The sequence below is a fragment of the Heterocephalus glaber genome, unplaced genomic scaffold, assembly GCF_053883595.1.
Source record: "Heterocephalus glaber isolate CG9 unplaced genomic scaffold, H.glaber_assembly_v1.0 deba00001442, whole genome shotgun sequence".
Taxonomy (NCBI): domain Eukaryota; kingdom Metazoa; phylum Chordata; class Mammalia; order Rodentia; family Bathyergidae; genus Heterocephalus; species Heterocephalus glaber.
This window is the reverse complement of record NW_028258296.1, coordinates 1,287,496-1,296,812: the sequence shown is the minus strand read 5'-3', so window position 1 is coordinate 1,296,812 and position 9,317 is coordinate 1,287,496.

Below are 9,317 nucleotides of genomic sequence, written 5' to 3'. Positions count from 1 at the left end.
GACTTACAATGAGAATTAGTAGCAAAATGTAAAGCTGGAAAATGTGAAAGGTCTGTAGTTTCCTAAGAAAGGAAGCACTTGTGAAATTGGGGTCAGTGAGAACAGGGCTGCTGAAAAAATTAGCATTTAAAAAACCCAAGTACTTTGCATCAGGACAATGAGAAAGACACCTTGAGGACATCTCAGGAAATGGGCAGACCCTACCCACCAAAGGCTCAAAGGTGCACGTAAAACTTCATTTGAAAAGAAAGTCCTGAGGTGTCTGCTGCTTGAGCCACCCAGGGAACTGTTTCCCTGAGTTCTGCTGTCCAGGGATCAGGTCTCTGCAGCCGTGGTCCAAGGAGCCTGGCTACTGCTCCTGCTGGCAGTAGACCTAAGTATCTTCAACATGATGTTTGTTTTACCAGCATGCAGAATCCAAGAGCTGCAGGGTCATGGAGGCTTCTGCCCGGACTTCAGAGGAAGGCCTGGGAGGCCAGGCAGTGTGTCCCCGAGAGGGTGCTGGACAAAGCTGTGAGAGTGACGTGACAGTGCAGTGGAGACCCCAGGAAGTTTCAGGTGCTAGAAGCATGGAATGTCTGTTGAGGAACAGCGCAGGCAGAGAGCGGAGCCCCCCCAAGAGGTGGGCAGTGGGCTGCAAGGGGAACGCCCCAAGGACAGGCTGCCCAACCCCCTGAAACTCACGTCCCCACAGCTGCCCTGGGTGCTCGGCAAGGAGCTGTGGGATTTAATGTTTGTCCTGCTGGGTCTCAGTCTTGTATTGGCCCCATTCCTTTCTACTTTCTACCCCTATATTTCTCTCTTTTGGAATGGGACTCTTTACCCTGTGCCATTGTATGCTGAGGTTATTTGTATTTTTGTAGGCACTCACCCTGAGTGCTCACCTTGAGTCGCAGGGGAGACTTGGGACTTGGACCTCTGAGGTCTTTTTTTTCGTACCGGGGATCAAACTCGGGTCCTTGTGCTTTCTTTCTTTTTTTTCCCCGTTAAGTTTATTGGTCCATTTTAGGTATAAAATACAGTTACAGTCATCATTGGGATCTTGTACCATTACATGAGTATCTTGGTTCTCATTTTTTTCCCCTTCCCCTGCCCTCCCTTCACCCCCTCCACCCTTCCCTATTTGCAAAGACTTTGTTACCCTTTTTTCCTTTTCTCATATTTTTTCTTTTCCCTTCTTTCCTTTCTCTTACCCCTCCCACTTCCCCTGCTCCTTTAGACCTTTTCTTCCTATTACACAATATCATTATACATTTTTAAAATTACAGTATCAAAATTGAGAGGACATTACCATAGGTTTTACAGAATTTAAAAGGATATAGAAAGCATATTACAAAAATCCGTTTTGAAATAAATTTGACAACTTCTAAGAAGTACCTTGGAAGACAAATTAATGAAACTAACTCTGGAGGAAATATAAAATTTGAATAGCACCTATTAAAGAATATTCCTAGCTTGAAAACCTACCTATATGACAACAGCAGGCTCATATACATTTTAACTGATAAATTATAGCAAACATTTAAAGCAGAAGAAAGAAGGAACACTTCTCCCCTCATTTTAGGAAATCAGCATTGTGCTAATACTAAAACTGGATAAAGATAATAGAAAAAAGTATGAACATAAATAAAAATTTGTTTAACAAAAATAACTATTAGAAGTCAGATCTGGCAGGATCTAGAAAGTGGTTTTATTATAGGGATGGCAGTGTTGGTTCAGCATTGGAAGATCCACCCCCATAAGTCATCATTTTAACAGAGGAAAGGAAAAAGCCATATGATCCTGTCACCATTTGGAGAAAAAGTATTGGCCTAAATTCTACAGCCATTCATGGTAAAAGCTATCAGGAGACTAGAAGTAGAACAGAACCTTCTCAACAGATAAGCCATGTATTCCATACTTCCAGCAAAAAACACCTTATATGAATGGAGAAGATACAATGCTTTCTCCCTAAGGTGGGAACAAGGGCAGATATGCCTACTCTTCATCTGTCCATTAAACTTTGAAACATAGGCCCAAACCGAAATAGTCTGGTAATAAAAAGAAACAAATAGCATAGGATTGGCAAGGTAGAAGTAAAATCTTTATATGTGGATGAAATGATCATCTACAGAGAAAATACTAAGAAATCTCTAGGAGCCCCTAGAACTTGTATTTGAATTTAGTAGGATTAGAAAACACAAGATATATATAAATATTCAGGTCTATGTATACTTGATATAAATGAAGAATTGGATATTGAAATTTAAATGTTATGTAGGAGTACAAAGGATCTAGAAAAGTAAAAAGAAAAAAGAACAGTGTTGGAAGACATTTATTACCTAATTTTAAGACTTCCTCTAAAGCTAGAGTAACCAAGGCAGTGTTGGCATAAGGAAAGACATATAGATCAATGGAATAAAACAGAGAATCAAGAAATAGAACCACACATATATGGTCCACTGAGTTTTGAAAGATTAACATTAACATTTCATAGAACATAAACTCAATTTAAGAGCAGAGGAAAAGATAGTGTTTTCAACAAATGGTACTAGAACACCTGGTATCCGTATGTAAAAAATTAACCTCAACCCTTTATTTCCATACATAAAAATAACTTGAAAGGATCTATGAACCTAAATATGAAAGACTAAAACTATAAAACTTTAAGAAGAAATTATAAGGGAAAATGTTTATGAATTCAGGGTAGGCAAGAATTTCCTAGGATACAAAAAACATGATGTATAAAAGAAAGAAATTGATAAATGAGATTCCATCAAAATTTAGAACTTTAAATGATATTGTTAAGAAAATGAAAAGTAGTCCTTAAACAGACCATATTTATAATACATATAACCTAAGACCAGAATATATACAGAACTCTTACAGCTCATTAATAGACAATCCAATTAAAAAGTAGACATAAGAAGATGATAAATAGCCAGTACAGACAGGTATTGACTTACCATTCTCATGACTTTTTCTTTTTGTTGGATTCTCCCGCTTTGTGTTTAATTTCTTGTCGTGCCCAATGGATTCATTCTGCTGGGCTTCCTGGGGTTGTGATCCTCATTGTCTTTTCCTAGGATATTGTCTAAAATTTTTTGGAGTGCTGGTTTGGTATTCATGAAGTTCCCTTTGTCATGAAAGTATCTTATTTCTCCATCAACTTTGAAAGATAGTTTTGCAGGGTACATCAGTCTGGGTTGGAGGATGTTTTCCTTTAGGGCTTGAAATACATCACTCCAAGCTCTTCTTGGCTTGAGGGTTTGTGTTGAGAAGTCTGCTGTGATTCTGGTGGGCTTTCCTTCGTATATGATTTGTTTCTTTTCTCTAACTGCTTGTAGAATTTTGTTCTTCTGTTGGGTTTCTGGAATCCTAACTATTATATGCCTATGTGCAGATTTTTTTTGATCAAGGCTAGTTAGAGTCCTATATGCCTCACTTATCTGTATGTCAAGTTCTTTTCCCCTGCTTGGGAAGTTTTCTGCCATCACTTCTGTGAACAGTTTTTTTACGTCATCTGCAGTCTCCTGTTTCTTCATTGACTCTGATCAGTTTTTTGTTATTCTTCTTTGCATCGTCTATTAGCTGCTGGATTGATTTCTCATAGTCCCTTACAATTTTAAAGCAATTTTTCTTTTTCTGGTCACTAATTGCAATCTTATCTTCTATATCTGAAATTCTATCCTCAAATTGGTTCATTCTGCTGTGCAGACTTTCGATGGTGTTTTTAATCTCCTGGAAATCTGTTTGTATCTGTTTTATGGATTCCATTTGTTTCCTATGTTGGGATTCCATCATGTTCCTCAGATCCTCTATTTTTTTTTTATCTGTATCCTCTCTAGATTTAATAATTATGTCTTGCACTATGGGCACAATCTCTTCTGTTATCTGAGAAATTATTTCTGATTTTATTTTTTCCAGATCCTCTTTTGTTGCCAGTTCAGTGGGTCCAGGTGGTTGAGTATCAGAGTGTTTCATCTCTTTTCCCTTTGGGGTTGCTGTAGGTGATCTGGAAGTCTGGTTTTGAGACTTGTTTACATGTCTTCTCATTTTGATGGGGGCGGGGGTTGCTGGCACCCGCATGGCTCACTTCCTGTGCGCTGGGGAGGGGGTGGTACTTCTACCCGGAAGCCTCCTCCTGGATGCTGGGAGCAGCTCACCTCCCTTGTGCTTTCCAGACAAGTGGTGTAACCAATGAGCTAAATCCCCAGCCCAGGACTTGGACTTACTAGCAGTGCCAGAATGGTTAAGACTTTGGGACTCTTAGAGATGGACATTTAGATTTTAGCTTTATGCAATTTAGCTTTTGCATAACGAGATAGGCACAAGCCTTTTGGAGGCTGGGGCAGCATGCTATGGTTTAGGTCTAGAAGTCCCCCAAAGCCCTCTGCTCAGGGGCTTTTGGAAGGTGCCGAGGCATGAGGGTACTGTGCTGGTCACCAGCTGAGTTCAGAGCTGCCTGCTGTTAGGAGGCGGGGCCTGGTCAGAGGAGGACGTCACTGGGGCTGACCCAGCAGGGCCTACTCCCTCCCGGCTCCTCTTCTCTCTGCTTCCTGGCCATTATGAGGTGAGCAGCTTTTCCTCTGCTATCCAGACCCTCTGCTATCCTGTTGCTGCCTTGGGGCCAGCAACCATGGACTAAACTCATGAGCCAAAGTAAATCTCCCCTCCTTTAAGTTATGGGTGTTGGTATAGTGTCTCAGAAATGGGAAACCCAATCCTAAAAGCAGGATGCCAACTGTACTCTCACGTTTGACTCTGTGTGGATATGCTGAACTTTGTTTATAGTTGCAAATAAATCTTCAGAGAGTGTTTGTCTAACTCCTGACCCTGTAACTCCTGTCTGAAGTCTCTTGCCTAGGATATTTATGTTTCCTTGTCCCTTAAGGTCTCCAAGTGTCCTCACAGCTACTCCCAAGTTCCCAGAGCTACACAACACTTGCTATTGATATCAAGTACATTCACCGAATATTGGCTATTGAAATGTTAACTGATTGGGTTTGAAACATCTCTCAGGGCTTCCCTGTGGTCATCACATGTGAGGCCAGTCGCTTAGCAAGACATAAATCTGGAATTGTGTATATACCCTACAGGGTTGTGGTTGACAGTGACCATGGGTTCATGCACAGTCCCTACTCCAGTGAGGGGTGTGATAGGCACCCCCTCAGCTTAGCATTACTGTTTCTGCACCCCTTGGTCCCAACGTATTTTCTCAGGAACTTACTGTGCTCATCTCTACCCTTCTACCCTTCTGAGCTTAAATTCTGCAGCTCATTACAGCCTCATCCACCCCTGCCCAGGCCCTCCGTCGCATCGGCCCTTTCCTTCCTCGTCATACCAGGTGGTGACGCTGCTGTCTGTGTGACCCATCTCTCCGCCCCTTCCCGCCTGCTCACTTCAGAGGTGCCTGGCGGCCTAGTGTGTGTTCGGGGTTCATTCGCTTCCCTGCATCCTCCACAGCTATTTCATGCCTCCTCATCACTCTCAACTCCCACTCTCACTCAGCATAAGAACTGGTTTCTGGCATCACTGAGACGTTGACACACTCAGGGGGAACTGCACGCCGCCCACCTCCGTGCAGGGCCACCCGCGCGGGCACCTCTCCTCCTGGGTCACCTGGCAAGACCAGCTCCCATCAAGCGCTGGGTCTCACCCTTCCTGCCCACTGAGATGTTTCCTCTCGGTCTATCTTTCCCGTTAGACTACAGGGTTGCTGTTTTGTTTTCTGTTTCAATTTCCCTTTGACTCTATTTCTTGTTTACTAAGTAATTTTTTCACAGCTAATGAGTTGTCTCCATTCTCTTTCTTCCATCTCTCCTGAGCATTTTCCAGTCAGGCTGTTGACATTCTGCTTGTTGAGGTCACACCAATCACCTCTGCTTTCAAAATCTCAATCAGTTCTCTGGCCTCTCTTTGCTTGACTCTGAAGGATGTAACTGCTGCCCCATTGGCAGTGTTTCCTCAGCTGGCTCTGTGTTTCTCCCCTTCGCCTGACTGTGAAGGTCACTGAAGAACCTCAGTCCTCACACCTGCACACCGTGCTCTGCACTTCTCCCCTTGGTGCTGTGGTGGAGTAGCGACTTCAAACCCCATCTGTGCACTATCTCCACTCCCAGATTCATGCCCCCGCGTGAACCTCTTGCCCACTCACACGTTTCCCCATGGAAGTCTCTTGGACGCTCTGTACTTGACACTGTCCTAAACTGAGGTCTGAGCTTCCCCTACCATTCCCAAGTCTCCAAAGTCTCTTCCATCTTAGTAGGTAGTGGATGCGTCCCTCTGTCTTACTTAAAACCTTGGGGTCCTCATAACTCCCTCCTTCTTCTTCCAACATCTGTGTCCCTCCAGAATTCATGTTGAAACTTCACCCTCACTGAGACAATCCCAGACTGGGGCCTCTGAGAAGTGGTTGTGCCAGGAGGTAGTAGGATTAGGGCCTGGGGAAAGGGCTGGGGTGATAGCTGGGCCCCGCCACCCTGTGTCTCCCTTCCCTGGGGGCTGCACTGGAATTCGTGCCCGGAGGGACCCTCGTGAGATGCTGAGCCCACTGGGGCCTGGAGCATGCACTTCTGGTTTCCAGAGCTGTGTACATAAGTTTGTGCTGTAGAAAGTGTCTGGTTTCAGGTATTTTGTTATCACAGCAGGCATGGATTAAGACGCAATCCATATCTGATCCATTAGCAAATCCTATCAGCTTTATATGAGAAATGCACCCAAAGTTCAACCATTTCTTAGCACTTCCACCACCACTGCACCTTCACCAGGGTTCATAGCAATGACCTCCTAACTGTTCTGCCTGCTCCCATCCCATTCCCAACAACCAGCTTTAGTGTTTTAAAAAATTTAAGTCAGATTGTGTTACTATTCTTTGAAAAACTTAACATCTTATTAGAGAAAAAGTCAAAGTCCTTGCAACAGCCCTCAAGACCCACACAACGTGAAAGCGCATGACTCCTGGGCTAGCAAATCCTGCTGGAGTCTACACTTTTCACTTTCCGCTTCTTCCGAGTCTTCAGTCTATTGTCACTGTCACCCATTCATTCAGACAGGATGGGCCAGGCCATGCCAAAGTAACAAGCAAGCCCGGAGCCTTGGGAGTTTAGAGCAGTCAGTCCCACACACGTCCAGCTTTGCTCTCCATGACATCATGACCAAAGCTACTGTCAGATGTCGCCATGGCGATGGCAGACCAAGCGCAAATCACTGTCCAGCTTCCACGCCGAGCTGTGTCCACTGCTCCCACTCCACCCCACCAGCACAGCCAGTCCCTGGGCCGCTCTAATTCCAAGTTAGCCAGGAAATCCAAGCTCATCACGTGCCTAGAAGCAGAACAATTGAGGAGTAGCACAACATCAGTGGCCACCAGCCTACCTAACCAAAGACTTCCTCAACCACGCTATCAAAATTTCCACGCCTTCTTGACCACTTTCCAATACCCTCATTCCTCTAACATCCCGCGTTTACTTCTTTAGACTGGGTTGCCATCTGCGTACTGTAGATGCACTGTTTACCTATTTATCGCATAGGGTTTATATCCTTCCCATTAGAATATAGACTCCAAAGGAACAGAACTGCACCTCTTATTCAGTGCTGTGTGCTCAGCACCTACAGTCGTAACCACCACATGGAAGCCACAGACAGACATTTGCTGCATCAGTGAATGAATGACAAGGACCCAAGTATAATCCACGTGAAATGTGCCGTGGATGCAGTTGATTAGGCTTGGAGTTGGCTGGAATCAAGGTTGTCCCACTCGTTCAACAAGTTTCTCGTGCCAGGCTCTGTACCTCGAGGTGCCTCTCCCAGTCCTCAAACGTACAGACACCAGGCAAGTCCTCTCCGGCACTTCTTCCAGCGAGCAGCAGGTGCTGCTTGGCTTTCATGGAAATGAGTCGTAATCCAGCTTCAGCTAAGACCCAGCTGAGATCAAGGTTTCTGATTCAGAAGGATGAGAGGTCTTGTGCAGAAGTGCGTTTCCTGCCCCTGCTACTTGAGCACTTGTCGTTGTCCCGTGTGCGCTGCCCCGGGAAGCAGCATTCCCACAGTGCTGAAGCTACAGCATTGTTTTCCTCAGCTCAAGGTCAGCCTGTCTGCATCCTGGGCTTCATCAGTGGATCAAACCATGTGTATCTCCTCCGTCATTAAACAGTCCCTCAACAGGCTAGGCTTCCTCAAAAGATGGTGTGGAAACTGGTACCCAGCACAGAGGGAGCTGTTCTGGAGCCACACTGTGGGTGTCCCTCAGCCTCTTAGGGCAAATCATAAGGCAACTTAGCCTGGACTGGAAATGAGCATGTCATGTCTAACTCAAGGCCACCTGGCCTCCCCACCTGGAGACGCCGCTGCTGAGCAATTTCCACCAAGTTTATTGAGTGACTGAGTGATTGATTGGGAGACAAGGTCTTGCTGTGTTGCCCAGGCCGGCCTCAAACTCGTGCTCCTCCTGTCTCCCTCTTCTAAGTGGCTAGGATGCCAGGTGTGTGTCCCTGGGCCCAGCTACCGGGATCATTTCACAGCATACCCACAAGTGGACAGCAGTTGAGGGAGCAGTATCTGTGTGTGACACAATCGGCCTCTTAGAATCCTAGGTGAAGCTCCAGTGAGTGCCATCCTGCCCTTGTGTCTGGCTGTGTTCCTGGGCTTCTGAGCTGGTTTCCTCAGCTTCCCGCTGCCTATGGAGAACATGCAGTCCCCTGCCTGCCCACTGTGGACCCCCGCTCTCCTCCACTCCCCACGCGTGCTGTGTGTCCCCCAGCTCTGCCCTCTCAGCCAGGAGCAACACTGCCAGCTCCTCCCTCAGGGCCTTGACATCCAAGCCTTGATGCCCCAGCAGCCCCAGTGCAGGCTCCAACCCCCTGCCCAGCCTGGCTGGCCCGGTCTGGGCCAGTCCTGGCCATGGGGAAGGACAGGGAGGCCCGAGAACCTCCCCTGACCGCCCAGGTGGAACCCAGCTCTGCAGTGGTGAGATGTAAGCAGGACAGAGCAGGGAGGGCCGGCAGTCCGAGACGGGCTGCAGCCTGATGGTCAGCGAACGGGGTCACCCGATGCCTGGGCTTTCTCTTCTGTTGCTCATTCCCAGCTGCTGCCACCTATGTCCCCAACCGCACAATTCTGTCCTGCTCTGCACACAGGGCTGCACATCACGGCAGCTAAACCTCATGTTCTGTCATATTAGCTTGCTTTCCGAGTCCTGGCCCCTCTTGGCGGTGGAGCTGTCCGCCTCCCATTATCCAGTACCCACACGGCTCTGTGATTGAGCCACAGGGGTGGCATGAGAAGAACCATGCAACAGTTTGCTGGCACCGGGCATTTTCATGTAATTCCCTACATCT